Raw genomic sequence first — 18770 nt, forward strand, 5'->3', positions numbered from 1 at the left:
CTGCTCGGTAAGTAAAGATTATTATCCACATTTTACAGATGGGGGAAACTGAGGTACAGAATGACAGTGGAACAGGGTTCTTTATCAACAGCAAGCCCCCATTGTAAAAGCCACTGCACAAACCCAGCTGATGATGATGTTGAGCAGCATCCCTGTGTTGGGAAACTACAGTTTAATAAGCAGAACAGACAAAAGGTTGGAGAGGAGAAAGAGTTGAAGGATGAAACTGAATTATGACACCACTCAAGAGTATTGTCTGGTTACCATTTATTATATGGATTATTGTAACACCTAAAGGCACACTGGGCTGGGCCCTGCTTTAGTCTCTGCCCTGAAGATCTGAGTCTACACAGACAAGACAAAGAAAAGGCAGGAAAAGAAATGGCTATAATCCTCACTTTACAGATGGGAGATGGGGCACAAAGAGATGAAGGAACTTGCTCAGTGTAGCACAGAGATTTGCAGGCAGAGAGGATGCAGGAGTGGATGGACCATGGGTCTCACTCAGTACATCAATTCTAATATTCCTTACTGAACCCAGCTTTATTGCATTCCAGCCCAGTGTCTTAACCAAAAGACCATCCTGCTTCAAAGAGGTTTTTCTTTAATCTACTTTTACTTACTTTTATTCTGGATTATTATTCAGTTGCCAAGAAATTATGGGGACAGATCTTACAAAAATATAAGAAATATCAGCTCCCATTACTGCCAGCATTTCACAACAGATGCTTGCCAAAAGGCCAGAGAGATGGCATGAGAGCAATTTGGTGATAGACACAGGCAACATTTTTCAGACAAAACTCTTTTTCACTAAAAAACCAACCAAACAATTTGGATCAAGTGAAACAGTTTGCATATTCATGTTAATTTTGCCAAATTGTTTCACTCAAAACCACAAAAACTAGACTACAAAATTAAGATAAAAATTGAATAAAAATCAAGTTCTGTTTTGATGGTTTCAAAATTGTTTTTTGATTCAAAATGAGATTTTGTTTCAAAGTTCCTTTCAAAAAATTTTAGTGTTAAAAAATAAGGTCAGAATTAAAACAAAACATTTTGGGTTTGGGGTCAAGATGAAATGATTTGCTTGACCCATAATAATTTTTTTGACTTTATTTTCCAATTTTTTTAAAAATATCATTTTGGGATGATCCAAAACTATGTTTTCCCCCCAATCTTTCAAAATGACCAATGAACCAAAAAAACGAACAACAACAACAACAACAAAAACTTACTCACAGCTCTCACTGGAATTGTCTTCATGCACAGGGATCCCCAGGTGGCATCAAGCCAAACTGACCAACTCTGAACCATCCTCTCCTGCTCTTCCCCACCATAGTGGGGACAAATTAGACAAATTAGAGGATTGGACCAAAAGAAACCTGATGAGGTTCAACAAGGATAAGTGCAGAGTCCCACACTTAGGATGGAAGAATCCCATTCACTGTTACAGACTAGGGACGGAATGGCTGGGCAGCAGTTCTGCAGAAAAGAACCTTGGGTTACAGTGGAAGAGAAGCTGGATGTGAGTCAACAGTGCGTCCTTGTTGCCAAGAAGGCTAACAGCATTTTGGGCTGTATAAGTAGAGGCATTGCCAGCAGATCGAGGGACGTGATCATTCCCCTCTATTAGTCATTGGTGAGGCCTCATCTGGGGCACTGTGCCCAGTTTTGGGCCCCACACTACAAGAAGGATGTGGAAAAATTGGAAAGAGTCCAGCGGAAGGCAACAAAAATGATTAGGGAGCTGGAGCACATGACTTATGAGGAGAGATTGAGGGAACTGGGACTGTTTAGTCTGCAGAAAAGAAGACTGGGGAGAGGGGATTTGATAGCTGCTTTAAACTACCTGAAAGGGGGTTCCAAAGAGGATGGATCTAGACTGTTCTCAGTGGTACCTAATGACAGAACAAGGAGTAATGGTCTCAAGTTGCGGTGGGAGAGGTTTAGGTTGGATATTACGATCAACTTTTTCACTAGGAGGGTGGTGAAGTACTGGAATGGGTTACCTATGGAGGTGGTGGAATCTCCTTCCTTAGAAGTTTTTAACGTCAGGCTTGACAAAGCCCTGGTTGGGATGATTTAGTTGGGAATTGGTCCTACTTTGAGCAAGGGGTTGAAATAGTTGACCGCCCGAGGTCCCTTCCAACCCTGATATTCTATGATTCTATGATATTTTAGGATTAAGAGGTCTCAGGTTTGGAATGCTTTGTTTTCTGGTGATCTTGGCCATTAGAATGCCTTCCCCAGCCCTATGGAGCATAGCAGATGGCATAGGTTAGAATAGCCCTGAAGCTGCTGCTGTAATAAGAATAATAATCATATTACCTCTGTATAAATCCCTGGTACTCCCACATCTTGAATACTGTGGGCAGATCTGGTTGTCCCTCTCCCAAATATATATATTGGAATTGGGAAAGGCTCAGAAAAGGGAAACAAAAATTCTTAGGGCTATGGAACAGCTTTCATATGAGGAGAGATGAATAAGGTTGGGATGAATATGACGAGTAAGGGGGATATGACAGAGGTCTATAAAATCATGATTGGTGTGGATAAAGCAAATAAGGAAGTGTTATTTACTCCTTCTATAATACAAGAACTAGAGGTCACCAAATGAAGTGAATAGGCAGCAGGTTTGAAACAAACAAAAGGAAGTATTTTTTCACACGACACACAGTGAACCTGTGGAACTCTTTGCCAGAGGATGTTGTAAAGGCCAAGACTATAACAGGGTTCAAAAAAGAATTAGATAGGTTCAAAAAGGATAGGTCCATCAATGGCTATTAGCCAGGATGGGCAGGGATAGTGTCCCTAGCCTCAGTTTACCAGAAGCTGGGAGTGAGCAACAGGGGATGGATCACTGGATGATTGCCTGTGCTGTTCATTCCCTCTGAAGCATCTGCCATTGACCACTGTTGGAAGACAGGCTATGGGGCCAGATGGACCTTTGGTCTTGACCCAGTAAGGCCATTCTAATGTTTGTATTTTAATGTATGCTTCTGGGATGGAGAAGCACGAAGGCAGGATAAATAGTAGAAGAGGAGCTAATCTACTCAGGGACAGTCTGGCCAGAGATGTCAGGAAGTGCTAAACTAATAACAAAAGGGAAGGGTTAAAAGAGCCATTTTAAAATCAAAATGGCTTGTTTTTTTTCTGAAAGTTCTGCTCTGGGAATTATTTGGGGGAAGTTCTCTGGCCTGTGCAAAACAGGAAGTCCGACTAGATCAGTGTTCCACAGGAAGGGGCTAGGTGAATCATGCATGCCCCAGGGGCAGTCCCCTGTTCCCCTGCTATCTCAGTTTCCCTGGGAAACAGGAAGTAGTGCTCTATCCTGTGCCCCACTCTGCAACCTGCTGCATGTGAATCAGGGCGGGAGGGAAGCACCACTGGGGCACATGCATGGGGGGACAGTCTGCTGGTTGTCCGCCCACTGGCTCTGGCTGCCTTGAACCCCACTCTCACCTCCCCTGGGCATCAGGCACTGGACTGGGGAGTGCAATCTGCCGCAGTGTGGAGGAAGTGGCTGGAGCCAGTCACGTGGACCGTTGGCAGCCTCAGAGACGGCCTTAGCCAGGGCCGGCTTTAGGCCAATTCCACCAATTCCCTCGAATCAGACCCCGCACCTAAGAGGGCCCCGCACCCAGTGAGAATCCCTTCCCTGGCTAGAGGCGCCTTTTTAATTTTTACTCACCTGGCGGCGCTCTGGGTCTTTGGTGGCACTTCAGTGATGGGTCCTTTCCTTGCTCTGGGTCTTCAGTGGCAGGTCCTTCAGTGCAGCCAAGCACCTGAAGCGAGTGAAGGACCTGTCACTGGAGTGCCACTGAATGCTCGGAGCACTGTCCAGTGAGTACAAGCCACATGTGTTTTTTTATGTGTTTTTTTTAAGTTATCCCCATCAAAATTGTTTGAATTCAGTCCTGCACTTCCTAAAGCTGGCCCTGGCTGCAGGGAATACATCACATCTCTGTATGTGAGACAGATGCATGTATATCTATCACTCTCCATAGAGATAGAAATACAGTCATGTACCTTTATTTGCTATTTTTCTCACTGTCTCTGATACTATGGGATAGTATTAAAATGGAAAAAAGTCAATGATGGTTATGAAGGAGATTAGAGAGATACAATGTCAGATAGTAAACAGTCAGTAGGAAAGTTTTAGAGTTGACTTAAATAGCTGAAAGCTAAGAAATAAAAATGATAACATAAGATGACAAAGCACCAGGTTTAATTTTTAAGGCAAATTTTACTTAACATTTTCTACTGATGCCCAGGCAAATATCCGTCTATGCAGAGCCCGTCCCTTCTATGGCGACACTGAATACACGATGTTAAGTAACACAGAGACTGAAACAATGTTAATGTCAGCGTTTGCCTTTTGGCCCTGGTCCCGCAGTCCCGCAACCCCGCTCTCCCAGCTGGAGCCCCTCAACCCCGCGGCCCTGCTCCAGCGGCAGGAGCCCCGCAAACCAGCAGCCTCGCTCTCCCCACCAGGGCCCCGTGGCCCTGTTATCTCGGCCAGAGCCCCGCAGCCCCGCTTCCGTGACCGGAGCCCTGCAACCCCTGGCCCTGCTTTCTCGGCCAGAGAACAGCAACCCCACGGTCACGCTCCCCCAGCTAGAGCCCCACCACGGGGTTGCGGAGCTCCGGCCGTGGGAGTGGGGTAGCCGCACTTGCCACTCTCGGGCTGGGGGAACGGGGCCGCAGGGTTGCAGGGCTCCAGCCAAAAGAGCAGGGATGCGTTTTTTCGGGGCTCCAGCTGGGGGAGCGGGACGGCGGGGTTGCGGGGCTCTGGCCAAGGAGTGGCACTGCGGGGTTGCTGAGCTCCGGACGCGGGAGCGGGACAGCCGCACTTGCCACTCTCGGGCCGGGGGACCGGGGCCGCGAGGCTGCGGGGCTCCAGATAGAGGAACGGGGCCAAAAGGCAAAAACTGACATTAGCATTGTTTCAGTCTGTGTGTTATTTGACATTATGTATTCAGTGTATATGACTATCTTTCTATCTCTATCGAGAATGATAGCTATACATGTATCTGTCTCACATAGAGAGATGTGATGTATTCCTGCATCCTGATAAGGATCGTGGCCTGGCCATGGGGAGAGAGAAGTAGGCTGGTGCTGGAAGAAGGGGCAGGTTAGGGAGAATGAAAGCAAAGGGCTTGGGGGCTGGGTCAGGGGAAGCAGGAGGCTGGGGAGGGGAGGGGGAAATATGGGGCTGGAGAGGGGGTAACAGGGTAAGGGTGGATCCTCCAAAAAGAGAAAATGCAGTTGTGGGGTGGCCTTATTGCAAAGTTTGAGAACCACTGGACTAGATAATCAGAGTGATCCCTACTGGCTTTGGAACCTATGCATAGATGCATCTATGAATGATACAAACCACCGACCAATGCACCTTCTCAGGTCCTGCACCAAGTGTCTCTCAGTCATATCCAGCAAGCTAAGAGGAGGCGGTGGAGGGCCTCAAACATAAGCCCTTGTCTCAGAGGCCTGGTATGAGGCCTGAAACCCGAGCTAAAGTAGTGGTCCAAGCTTGCTGATATAAAGAAAAGCCAGGCCGTGAGCAAGAGGCAGGCCCTATTCACAGAATGTGTCAAGAACAGGGCTGATATTGCAGAAACACATACTCCTAAGAGGTGCTAGGCACAAAACACACATGCAAACACATTTCAGGAGGGTGGTACTAGAACACCTCAATACTAACACATTCCCCAAAGAGAACAGGTGCATCCTGCCCCATCCTAAAGAAAAGGTCAGGATGACAGTGTGATTGATAGAGATGTTTTGCTCAAACCAACATGTACAAAGTAATGGGTGTCACCTAAATACGTCTGAGGGTGGCACTTTGCCACATCAGAGGAGCAAAATGTAACTTGTTTGTATCAGTGTACAAAGAGGGGTCTCAGAGGGAGTGTCCTTGGCCAGCCGAGGGAGAAATGGAGAGTCCTATCATTCACTGAGCTGCATCCATAGTCATGAGCATACATGTCTTGGGGCTGGTCTACACTATGGGGGGAAATCGATCTTAGATACTCAACTTCAGCTACGTGAATAACGTAGCTGAAGTCGAATATCTAAGATCGGATTACTCACCCGTCCTCACCGCGCGGGATCGATGTCCGCAGCTTCCCCTGTCGATTCCGCAACTCCGTTGGGATTGGTGGAATTCCGGAATCGATATAAGCACACTCGGGGATCGATATATCGCGTCTAGATGAGACACGATATATCGATCCCCAAGCAATTGATTTTAACCCGCCGATACGGCGGGTAGTCTAGACGTAGCCTTAGTATCCCTGTAGAGTCTTCAGGATATTTATACCACGCTTCGTCAACAATAAACCTGGCGGGTGCCTTTGTACCTTAACGGATCTTGTGGTCATTGGAAGGTTCACTTGAGACCTACTGTGCTAGTTGCCTGCTCAGAGCTGGGACAGCACACAGAAAGAACACACATGCACAAAAACATCTGATGACAGGGAAAAGGGGAGTAGAATGGTCCACTGAAATTGCAGCACGGCAGGGCACCGATCTATCATGAAACTTTGGAGATCTTTCCCTCTGTTTGACATATCACCTCTCCACACTGCCCCACCATGGACAGCATCACAAATGGGAGAGTAATGAGTCCACAGGACAGCACTTCTCTGGAGATGTCTGTGTTATTGCATGTTTGGGGAACCCTGATGTTGAAGGATTTAGGCGAAGGTACAGCATGAGGGCAGCAAAGTGACTGGACAGTAGGTTGCAGTGTCCAAGGACAGATTCTGCAGAGTTTCTCAACCATGTGGGACATGACCAAAAACTGGCTTGCCAGAACATGCTGAAGGATAGCATGGGGAGCTGGAGAGAAGGCTCGATCTGCTCTGACCCCACAGCAGCAGCAATTCCTGCAGCTCCCATCCCACACTGCTGATGGCCTCGGCTCCCCAATCCAGGCCTTGTAAATGGTACATGGGAGTCACAGTGCAGCTCAGGTTGGGCCTACCTACCCCTGAGCCATATTCCAACCCTGGAGATCACAGTGCCTGGAGCTGGGAGCTGAGACCAGCCAGCCCCATGGGATGGGAGCCGCAGGAGCTGTTGCTATGGTACTCATAGAAACACAGAATCATTGGGTTAGAGGGGACCGCCAGGGTCATCTAGTCTAACCCACTGCTGAGAAGCAGGGTTTGTTGTGTCTAAACCAGTGATACTCAGACTGAGGCTCATGAGCCACAAGTGACTGTTCAGTGTGTCTCCTGTGGCTCTTTGCAGCATGATATTAAAAGCGCTGTGTGATTGAATTATTAAACAATCTAAGTTATTAACCAACCGGGATGCTTTTACTATGTTATTAGCCAATGGTAGCTGATCAAATAATAATATTTGTTCAATCATTTTGCTGTGAGATGTTAGACAGGTGGCTATCCAGCTTCCTTTAGATAACGTCCAGTGAAGGAGCTTCCACAACTTCCTGAGGCGTCTGTTCCACTGGCCTATTGTTCTTACAGTTAGGAAGTTTTTCCTGAGATTTACACTAAATCTGCTCTGCTGGAATTTGATCCCATTGTCTCCTGTCCTGCCCTCTGTGCCAAGAGACAACAAGTTTTCTCCATCTTTTTTATGGCATCCTTTCAAGTATTTGAAGACGGCCATCATGTACTCATGGTTAAGGCTATGATTTAGTCATGGAGACACAGCAGTCATGGATTCCATGGCTTTTCTGGGCCTCCATGACTTCTAGGGATTCAGGAGGAGGAGGCAGGACTGTGCCCTGCCCTGCAGTTGGGCCTGACTGGAATAAGGACCCTGCAGCCCCAGCCTGTGGCTTCCTCCAGGGGCTGCAGCCAGGTCAGAGGCTGTAGCTGGGGCTGTGCACCCCAGCCTTGTGGCTTTCTCTGGAGACTGCAGCTGGGGCCATGCCAAAGACCTGCCACCTAAGACCCAGAGCAAGCAAAGGACCCACCGCCAAAGTGCTGCCAAAGACCCAGAGCGCTGCCAGGTGAGTAAAAATTAAAAAGGCGTCTCTAGCCAGGGACGGGATTCTCACTGGATGCGGGGCGCTCTTAGGTGCGGGGCCCGATTCGGGGGAATTGGTGGAATAGGCCTGAAGCCTCTCTTCTGCCATCCTATCTCTTGTGTCAGTCTCTTTTGTTAAAGACAGAAAACCACCAGTCACAGCCATCAACTGAACTAAAACCCTTTCTTTCCCTTTGTGAGGGATGGTCTGACAAAAGAAGAGAGTCTAATTGCTATCCTCTCTGAAAGGGACTTTTGAAAAGTTTGGGTTACGTTCGGGTCTCAGAACATGCCAATGGCAGATTCAAACTTATGTATATATTGCACTGAAATTCTTTTTCCTCTGGTGCATCTGATTCAATACATTTCCAGACTTTGGCATGAAGTCTCTAGTGGTTTCCCCGCGGGATTGAGCCGGCTGAGGTCTCTGTCCTCAAAACACTGAACCAGGTTTGACTGCTTAATGTTGTATAAGTGACAGGATCATGCTAACACCTGTCATCTCTGGGCACCCTTAGTTCACTGGAAATTAATACAAAAACTCTCCTGCTCATGGGGCTCGCTCGAGTTTGGCTCCCTTTGGATTCACTTCGATTCCCTTCTTAATCTGAAGCAGAAAATTTTTTAATGGCCCCACAAGGGGACTCATCAGAGGCCATGTCACAAATAGCATGCTTTTAATAAGTCTTAATTGCTGGATCCCTTAGCTTCAGCCAGGAGCCAAGACTCTAACAAAGCCCAGCACATTGCATTCTGAAGCCTAATGAGGGCATTGCATTCTGAAGCCTAATGAGGGCACTTACTCTGCCAGGGACAGTTGGCACCAGTCCCAGACTTTTCTCTGTCACAGAGAGGGGCTGAATATCTTGGCACCAGATCCTTGGCTAGCCAGAATGATACTACATATCCTTCTGCATCAGCTCGTTGTCCAGTTACTCCAGTACCACATACCCTTCTGTACCAGGTAACTGTCCAGTTATTCCAGTACCCCATGCCCTTCTGCAAAAGGTCCTTGTCAAGTTTCTGTGGTGTGTAGAAGAAGCTTATTCATCAGGTGTAAATGCAGGTATCAGAAGGTTGAAAAGATTTGTTCTATGCTGTTGGACACTGATGCAATTCTTTTTTCCAAGTTCTGGGTATAAATCAGGGTTCACCTGTTATTTACCAGTCCCCTGTTAAAACTGTCAACCCTGGTCCCTGGGGCTCCACAAACATCACCAGCTGAGTGCCAGCCCCTTGGGGACGATGCAGGGAGGAAACTCTCCCCATACTCTCCAGCTCTGACAACCATAAAGGTTTGTCTCCCTCCCCACATACGGTGCTTAGAAGTCTGGCACGGAGATCCTGAGCTGTGTGGGAGAAGACACCTGCAGTCTCAGTGACATGGGGGCCTTCCTGGCCATGCTTTGGACCTTGGCCCACCCAGACACATAGAGATACCATGCCCATAAGCTTGGAGACACAAGGACGTCTGTAGAGGGGTCTGGCTAGCCAGCCATCCTTCTAGCCATCCGCGGTACATTTCTGCATCTATCCAGCTCTCCTCTTCTGTTCATCTCTCTCTTTCTTTATTGTCCAGCTTTCTCTCTGCCTTTCTCTGTCTATCTACCAATTCACCTCTGACTTCCTCTCTTTCTCCACATCCATCCTTCTCTCCATCTGACTCCTCCTCTCTACTTCCATCCACCCATACCTAGCCTCCGTCAGCCCACACACACACAGTAACTCTCTCTCTCTCTCATCTCTGGTTTTTCTAATGTTCCCAGCACTGCAGTCGCTGGGTTCTCAGGAGCCCCTTCCCACTGAGACAGGCTTTGGGCATCTGCACCCGGCTGGGGCACAAGTAGTCCAGACTCCTGGTCATCTCCAGGCCCCTCACTCGCACACCGAGCAGGTCTGGTTGCCCAGATGGGGGATCTCATGATCATGCAACACTGACTTGGCGTGTCCAGCCAATGACCACATTTGCCCCATTCTCCTCCCAGTAAGACCCCCTGGGACTCAGCAGCAGGTGGGATGACACCTGCATCCTCTGTTTCCAGAGCCAGAAGTGGATGTGCTGCTGCCACAGCAGGTGGACAGAGTTAGCTGGTTTCCTTACCCCCCTCCTCCCAAATCCCTTAGACATTCAGCCCCTCGGCCTGGGGTGCCTCATCTCCGGGTTCTGCAAGCACAAAGCAGGTTTCAGTGAAGAGGAACAGGGATTGCAGCTAAGACTCTGTCCTGGTATCGGAGCATCTGAACAGCCCGGAGCTGTTCAGGCAGGAGCAGTTGGGAGAGCAGATCTGGAGGTGAATGGAGGTGAGTCAGGGGAGGAGGGGGTTTGAAATAGGCAGAGTGAGGGAGTGGGGAAGGGAACAGCATAGTGAATGGAGACAGACAGACAGACTGACCAGGGGATTCTGATGATTTGAATGGATGGATGTTTACTGCCACATCTCCAAAATCAGGGTTGTTACCAGCATAGGCTTATCAATGGCACAGATGCTGTGGCCCCAATCTGAACTGGCTGCACAGATCCTTGGTGGGAGTCCAGTGGGTGCATGGATCTCCAGTGGTGGATCTCACTGGAGTATCAGGAGCAGTTCTCTTTTTAACCAACCCTCTGCCCCACCTTACTTTCGTCCTAAAGTTTTCTTCCTCCCTCAGTCTCTCTCTGGAGCAGATCCTCAGTGGGTACCAACAAGTTATTTTACAGTTGAACCTAGAAGCTCTCACAGAGGTAGGGTCCCCATCATGCCAGTCACTGCCCGGGCACACAGTGAGAGGCAGCTCCTGCCCCAGCTGTGATCAGGGCTCTATTCTTTTGGGTGCTGCACAGATTCTCAGTAAATGAGGGACACACAATCCATGCCCCTATTTAAGTAGGCAAGACAGAATAATGGAGGGCGAAAAAGAAGATTATTGTTCTCACTTTAGAGATGGGACCCCAGACTCAGAGAGTCGAAGTCACTATCCCAAAATCACCCAGTGACTCTGTGTCAGTGCTGGGTACTGAAGCCAGCTTTCCGAAGTCCTCAGCCAAGATTTATCCTCTAGACCATCCCCTCTCCTCCCCTCTCACTCACTTACCTTAATGTCTTCTAGATTCTTCCCATGTCATCATTTCATTCGTCCTCCCATCACCCCATGGCCATCACCACATTGTGTGGGACTGCAGGTAAATTAGACAGAAATTAATTAACAGCGTCACTTTTTATACTGTTTTTCCATCAATCCCACAGCCTCTGCCCAGCTCATCCCAGCTTTTTTTAAACAATAGCCAACAACCCAGCATGTTTAAGAAACGCCTCTCAACTGTGCTTCTAAGGAGTTCATTTCCTTTCAACATATCTCCACTCCTTGTCTTCATCTTTCTGGCCACAAACCATTTTTGAAAGAATGGCCAAACAGCATTGCTCTCTGACAACCATCACCAACTGTATCTTCCTCCTTGTTTTCTTTATCACTCAGATTTCTCTCCCCCACTTCTTCCTTCCAAGTCTCACATGCATGGATGTACTTATTCGGAGGTATAAGAGCCTCAGTAGGTGCCCATCTTTCTGTCAGGGAGTTCAATGTATTTGTAACATTCTTAGCCCTTTTGGGTGACATTGATAGAGTTGGAGGAGGGGAAGAGAGAGATGGAAGAACAGGAATGAAGATGAAAGTAAGGATGTGGGGAAAGTTGAAAATGTACAACCTGGGGGGAAAAGAAATTGAATGAGGATGTGATGAATGCTAGATACGTACAGTGTTTGGTATCATATTGACCACTGTCTTTGAAATGCAGAGAGACAAGGTGGGTGAGCTGACACAAAGCAGGGAAGGGTACTCCGAGTGTCACAGCTAAAGTACAAAGAGGAACAGAAGGCTAAATAGTTAACACATATTTCAAGGGATCGTTCAAGGTAAAATTGTCAGTGAACTTGGCTCCCATCATAGAGGGAAATGAGGAGGAGAACCTGTAGAAGGAGGCTCAGTGGGTCACAGATTGTAGTAATAATCCATATATCCAGCTTCTCTGTTAAATCCATGATTTTAGTGTCTAGCAATGTTATGAATTTACAAAACATACTTGATAGGGTCTACATCCTGAACCCGTTCTTCTGACGTTCAAACAACCGTCCAAGCTCACCATGCTCAGCATCATAAGCAAGCTCCCCACGGAGGAGGACACACCAACTGAAAGTGGTACCAGATCCTAGCAGAATAACAGACACAAAACCCGCAGCCATATTTCCATTTCTATGATGATCAACACCGTCCACAACACGGCTTTCAAGATCCATAACTCTAAAACACACCAATCACAACATGTGGCGTATCTCCTCCAGTGGACTGAGTGCCCCAACAACAAATATGTGGGTGAAACCAGACAATCACTATACTCTTGAATGAACTCAAACAGGAAAAAGATAAAAGACAAAAATACTCTATCACTGGTGGGTGAAAACTTGACACAAAGTGATCATTGTATTAATGACATATCAATCCTCATCTTCAAAGAAAACCTGCACAAAACCTTCAAAAGACCAACCTAGAAGCTTAAATTCATAACTTTGCTGGACACTAAAAATCATGGACTGAACAGAGACAGAATCTATATCCCACTAACCCCACCCCCACCGGCTTATTTTTCCCCCTCCTTTCCCCTCTATGACTGGAAGCATGTTACAGACAATTTCACTATGAATGGTCCATTGAAATACATTTTAAGTGCTTCTACTGAAAAATCTGCTTCACTTTGCATTTAGCTGTGACAGTCTGAGTACATTTCCCAGACCTGCAGAAATACTCTGTGTGAGCTCAAAAGCTTCTCTCTCTCACCAGTGGAAGCTTGCCTGTTACCCTAGATTTGATAGATGTGTATAACCCAGAATGCAATCAAGGTAATTGCAACCATATTCTGTGCATTGAGATATCGTGAAATAATAAAATGGAACACCAGACAATTAAGAGTTAATTGGAAAAGAGCTTTTTTAGAGGCAAGGTGAAAACTAGCTGGGAGTTGCTGCTAATCAGAATGGGGGGAGGCAAAAGAAAGGTCAACAAGAGAGATTGAAAACCTTGGTGGATGGAAGACCTGGAGTCTGGGCACCTCTGACAGAAGTTTATTGAACAATAGGAGAAGTGATGATTTTGTAAAGTATCAGAGGGGTAACTGTGTTAGTCTGGGTCTGTAAAAGCAGCAAAGAATCCTGTGGCACCTTATAGACTAACAGACATTTTGGAGCATGAGCTTTCGTGGGTGACGAAGTGGGTATTCACCATGAAAGCTCATGCTCCAAAATGTCTGTTAGTCTATAAGGTGCCACAAGATTCTTTGCTGATTTTGTAAAGGTTATTGTGTCCTATGTGTTTTGTAAAAGTTACTTATAGAAGATCAGTGAATACTGTGGATTCCGGAGCAGTCCTCTGAAGCCAGTTAGAGTGATATTTTTCTTGACATTTTTTCTCCCTGGTAGGTGAGCAACTGTCCACTGTCAACCTGTTGCTAATTACTCAATACCCATCCAGTTTTTAGGTAAATATCTGGGATGCTTTAAATCTATTGCTTATGTCTGTATGAGCTTAAATGAGCTTAAAGGTTTAGATAGTGTCCGCTTACTTGTATTAATATTTCATCAGGCAGAATTGCTGTGTTCCCATTGATTTATCCCTGACACCACCTGGTGTGAAACAGTTAAGTTGCCCCTGCTGTGAGTTCTGAAAACCGTTGATAAAAGGTCCAATAAAAGATATTACCTCATCTGCTTCATCTCTCCAATATCCTGGGATGGACCCGACTACAACCCTGCAGACAGACAGATGAGAGATTTCCCTGACCTTTGCATAAATGTGTGCAGTGCTGCAGGCGGGTCATTCCCAGGTTATTAGAGTTTCCAGCCTTTCCCTAATCCATTCACTTAATACTTACCTGTCTCCTAAGACTCCAGGCTACCATTCCAAAAATACCCACTGTCAATCCCAGCACTAGCACCTAATATCACAAATCTCCTTGCTATGGGATATTTGTCACCCATATTCTTTCTAGCCCCTACAGGTGATGTATAGCAAATGGGCACGGGAAGATGGAAACCAAAGCTCCTTGGGGGAATTCATCCTGCTAGGTGTGTCTGACCAGCCACAGTTGGAGCTGCTGCTCTTTGTGCTCATTTTAATCTCCCAGAGAACCAGCTTACTTGGAAACACCACCACCATCCTGGTCTCATGGCTAGACCCCCATCTCCACATGCCCATGTACTTCTTCCTCAGCAACCTTTCTTTCCTGGACCTCTGCTACACCACCAGCTTTGGCCCCCAGATGCTGGTGAACTTCCGCAGCACCCACAAATCCATCTCTTGGGCTGGCTGTGGCCCAGCTCTACATCACCCTCTCGCTTGGTTGCACCAAGTGCCTCCTGCTAGCTGTCATGGCCTATGACCGCTATATCGCTGTCTGCCAGCCGCTGCGCTACACAGCCATCACGAGCCACCACCTCTGCCTGCAGCTGGCAGCCACCGACTGGTTGTGAGCTTCGGCAACTCCCTCCTGCAGACCATCCTGACCCGAGGCTGCCCCAGTGTGGGCAGAACCAAATCAATAACCTCTTCTGCGAGGTGCCAGCCCTGCTCAAACTAGCTTGTGTCGAAACCTCTGCCAATGAGGCCAAACTCCTCGTCAGCGCAGTGATTTTCCTGCTGGTTCCGCTGGGCTTCATCCTGATTTCCTATGGCTACATCAGCCTCACAGTGCTGAAGATTCACTCGGCGAAGGGCAGGCTCAAGGCCTTCAACACCTGTGCCTCCCACCTAGTCGTGGTGTCGCTATTTTATGGCACGGGCATTTCCATGTATCTACAGCCTCCATCAAGCTACACCCAGCACCTGGGCAAGATGGTACCCCTCTTCTACACCATGGTGACCCCCATGCTGAACCCCCTCATCTATACGCTGAGGAACAAGGACGTGCACAGGGAGCTGCAGAGGGCACTGAGGAGAAACATGGCCACCCAGGGGGTCTGAGCTGGGAGAGCAATTGGCACAAAACCATCTCTACCTCTCATGACTATTTTGACCTCTTCTGTGCCCATGTGAAACCTTCTGCTCTCTCCACTGCCCCGGCCCTCTCCACCCACACAAACCCTCTGGTCTCTCCCATTCTGCAGAACAAGCCTGACCTAATCTGTCCCACAACCTGCCTTCCCTTTCCCACCCCACGTAAACCGTCTCTCACTCACACAACACCCCTGCCCTCCGCTTTGGAAGTCAACCAAGGACTGTCCTTGGTGGACCTCCAGGAACAATCCCTGTTCTCCTGCCCAAAGAGATTATTCTTATTCCTTTCTGTTGTGGTGGCAAAGAGGCTGCAACTGAGATCAGGGCTGTGCCAAGCACGGCACGGAATGAGTGGCCCATCTACAGTAGAAGGCCAAGCAGCGGCAGAAGGATTCCTAGTCCTGTTCTTGGTGGACAAAGAGTCTGCATACAGCGCTGAGAGGAGCTCAGACAGTGCCAGCATATCTATCGACTTGTGTGAGCGAGCATTTGGAGACTAACTGCTGAAGTACTTATAGCCGAGGTGCAGATCAGTTGTTTGTTTGATACTGGCTCAGAAATCAGCACTGTTACTGAGTTGCATTTTCAAAAATATTTGAAAGATAAGGAGCCAATCATACACCAAATACACAGTTTGTACATGTAACAACAGGTGATGAAATGGCAACCAGAGGTGGGATGCCTTGAAGCAGTTACAGAGTCTATGGAGTGAGTCTTTCTCTATCAGTAGGGTGGTAGGTGGCTTTGATCTTGGTCCATGTGGACCCTCCATTACAGCTGGTTGGGAATTTTTCAACTCAAAATTCTCTTGTCAGCATATGCTGATTCATCCAACCTGAACATTTTGGGGCTGGGTGTCAGTGAGTGACAAAATTTATTGAGAAAATAAAGAAGTTTCAAAACTGTGGAAACCTCCCATTTGGACAGTTAGTAAATGGAAATTTCCATCTTTATGGTTCAACACAAATTAAAGGTAACTAGAGATTTTTAAAAAATCAAAACATTTTGAAATTGTCAGAACAAAACAAAACATTTCAATTGACCCAAATTAATTTTTTTTTAATTTTTAGTTCATACAAATTTTCAAGATTTCAACCCTTCATGCTGATGCCAGATGGGAAAAGATAAAAAATCTCAAAACAATTTCACAAGATGTGAACAGCCTTTCCTACACATCTCTGTTTTCCATCATTTGAGTGCCCCTCTCAAGTTGGCATTAGTCCATGAGTTATGTGAGCAGAGCAGACAATGAATTCCTGCCCAAATATCCCTCACTCTAGTAAATTCTTGCTACATCATCTACTGGCCAACTTGGTAACTAGAGAGCCAGAGCTCTGTGAGTGTAATCACTTATCTCCACACACAATATTAGTATTTATTATTTGTGTTAAGCTGACAGCACCGAGATGCCCAGTCATAGACCAGGTCCCCACTGTGCCAAATGCTGAACAACACAGAACAAAGAGACAGTCACTGCCCCAAGGAGCTGATGATCTAAGTATAAGACAAGAGACAACAGCTAGATACAGACAGATGCAGGAGCACAAAGTAACAATGAGACAGGATTGGTCATCAAGGTTAGCAGTGGTCTCAGCACACCAGCAGCTGGTTCTCTGCATCGTGGAAGTACTTAGGAGACCAGACCCCTTTGTGCTAGGCACTGTACAAACACAGAACAAAATGACAATCACAAGGTAGCAAGTGGGATGCAGGAGGTCAGGCTGGATGGACCTTGTCGTCCTTTCTGTCCTTAAAGACTATGAATCTATCACTACAATTTTAAGGGTGTGTGTGTGAGAGAGAGATGGGGGATTGGCTGACCTAGGGTGGAGCACTGGGAATGGAATATGGGATCTTTCCCTTCTATGGGGGTGCTTGCTCTAATCCAGCTCCAGCACAGATGGACTGGGGAATGTGTTATGGGACCTTACCTAATCATTAGTGCAGGCTTCCAATTGTGCCCTTGGGCAGGCATAGGGCTGTGTGTGGGAATGGAATATGGGGCTTTTTTATTTTTTATAACAAATAAAAGATGGGAAGCTGACAGTAAAGAATATAAATCTGAAGTTAGGAATTGTAGAAAATTGATCAGGGAAGCCAAAGGACACAAGCGAACTTAAAGACAATAAGAAAAAGGTATTTAAAATATGTTGGTGGGCAGGAAGTATCCTGACAATGATATTGGTTCATTACTAGATGGAAATGGTAGGCTTCTCAATAATAATGCAGAAAAGACAGAGTTGTTCATTAAATGTTTCTGCTCTGTATTTGGGGAAAAAACAGGAGATATAGTCTCATCATATGGTGATTACACTCTTTCCAGTCCATCTACATGTACCTGTAGCCCCCATCCCAAGACCTGGGCAAAATGGTCTCTCTCGTCTACACTCTGGTTATGCCCATACTCAACCCCCTGATCAACATGCTGAGGAACAAGGAGGTGCACAGGGCTCTGCAGAAAGTGCTGAGAAGGAGCCCGACCACCCAGGGGATCCAAGCTGGTGCAGTAGTTGGGCATGAAATCATCTGTACCTCTTTTGGGTTCTGTAGCATCTTCCCTGCCCATATGGAATTTTCTATCCTCTGCCCGCTTCCACCCTTCACAACTGCCTTTGCCCTCTCCCACCTCAAAGAAAAACCTGCCCTCCCCAAGCCATACAAGTCCCCTGCCCTCTTTCAACCCATGCAACTCACCAGCTCCTGGGGCATGTCTACACTAAAACTCTGCATCAGTGCACCTGCGCTGATGTAGAGCTTTCATGGGAGAAGCGCCCTACACTAATGCAAGAGAGGTCTCCCTTCAGCATAGTTAATCCACCACCCTGAGAAGCAGTAGCTATGTGGCAGGATAACCTGTCCTGCTGACATAGCGCGGTCTACACAGGGGGGTTAGGTTGATATAACTACTTTGGTCAGGGGGGTGGATTTTTATACCAATATAGGTCTGTAGTGTAGAACAGATCTTGGAGTTCTGAGACTGCACCAGGATGTCAGCTTTCATTAAAAAAGTTTCTCTCCGTCTCACCCCTTATGGTTGGTTAGTACAGCAGGAAAGTTGACACCAGAATGACGTAAAGACTCAGAAAGCAGAAGGAAAAGGGGAAAAAGCAAATTTATTATTTAAAACAAATCTTCTGCTTATAAGCCAATGTCCTGATTTTTAGGGCCTGATATACTCTTTTGGAATGCTCTGGGCTGGCAAGACTGCACACTCCCTACCGAGAGAAGAAGACACAATATCCCTTCTTCCACTCATATCTCTGCTCCTCTGGAGGGTTGGAAACTCCATTTACCGGACCACATGTCATGTGTTCATCTGGAACCCACCAGCCTAATTGTTGATTTTGAACCACTTTGGCTATGGGATTTGTCCAAGGTTAATGGAAAGATGCCTGTTGATTTCAAGGGGCATCATATCAGCCCCCAAAGTGCATATAACAATGGCTAAGGTTTGAGAAAGTGACAAGTGATTTTGGTTGATGAAAATGAGATACCTTAAAGGCACCTGATTTTCCGAAGGCAGGTGCCCAGGGCTTCCTGAAAAGCGACTATTTTAAAACCATGAGTCATGCTACAAAAATAACGAGATCATCTTTAAAAACATGAGATTTCAGTAAATTATAACTGTTAGTTTTTTTTCTTTGCCTTCAAATTTCTAATATTTAGATTGCCCTTGGGTCACATTACATGGTTTTGCTCCATCTCAATGGGGGCTAGAAATGTTTCTTTTTAAAATTATATTTTAATTGTAA

General features: G+C 46.7%; 1 pseudogene; it reads left to right on the forward strand.

Moving 5' to 3' along the window:
* Nucleotides 1–14026: 14026 nt before the first annotated feature.
* Nucleotides 14027–14985, forward strand: LOC115641107 (annotated as a pseudogene).
* Nucleotides 14986–18770: the final 3785 nt, after the last annotated feature.

Source organism: Gopherus evgoodei, unplaced genomic scaffold, assembly GCF_007399415.2.
Source record: "Gopherus evgoodei ecotype Sinaloan lineage unplaced genomic scaffold, rGopEvg1_v1.p scaffold_33_arrow_ctg1, whole genome shotgun sequence".
Classification (NCBI taxonomy): Eukaryota; Metazoa; Chordata; order Testudines; family Testudinidae; genus Gopherus; species Gopherus evgoodei.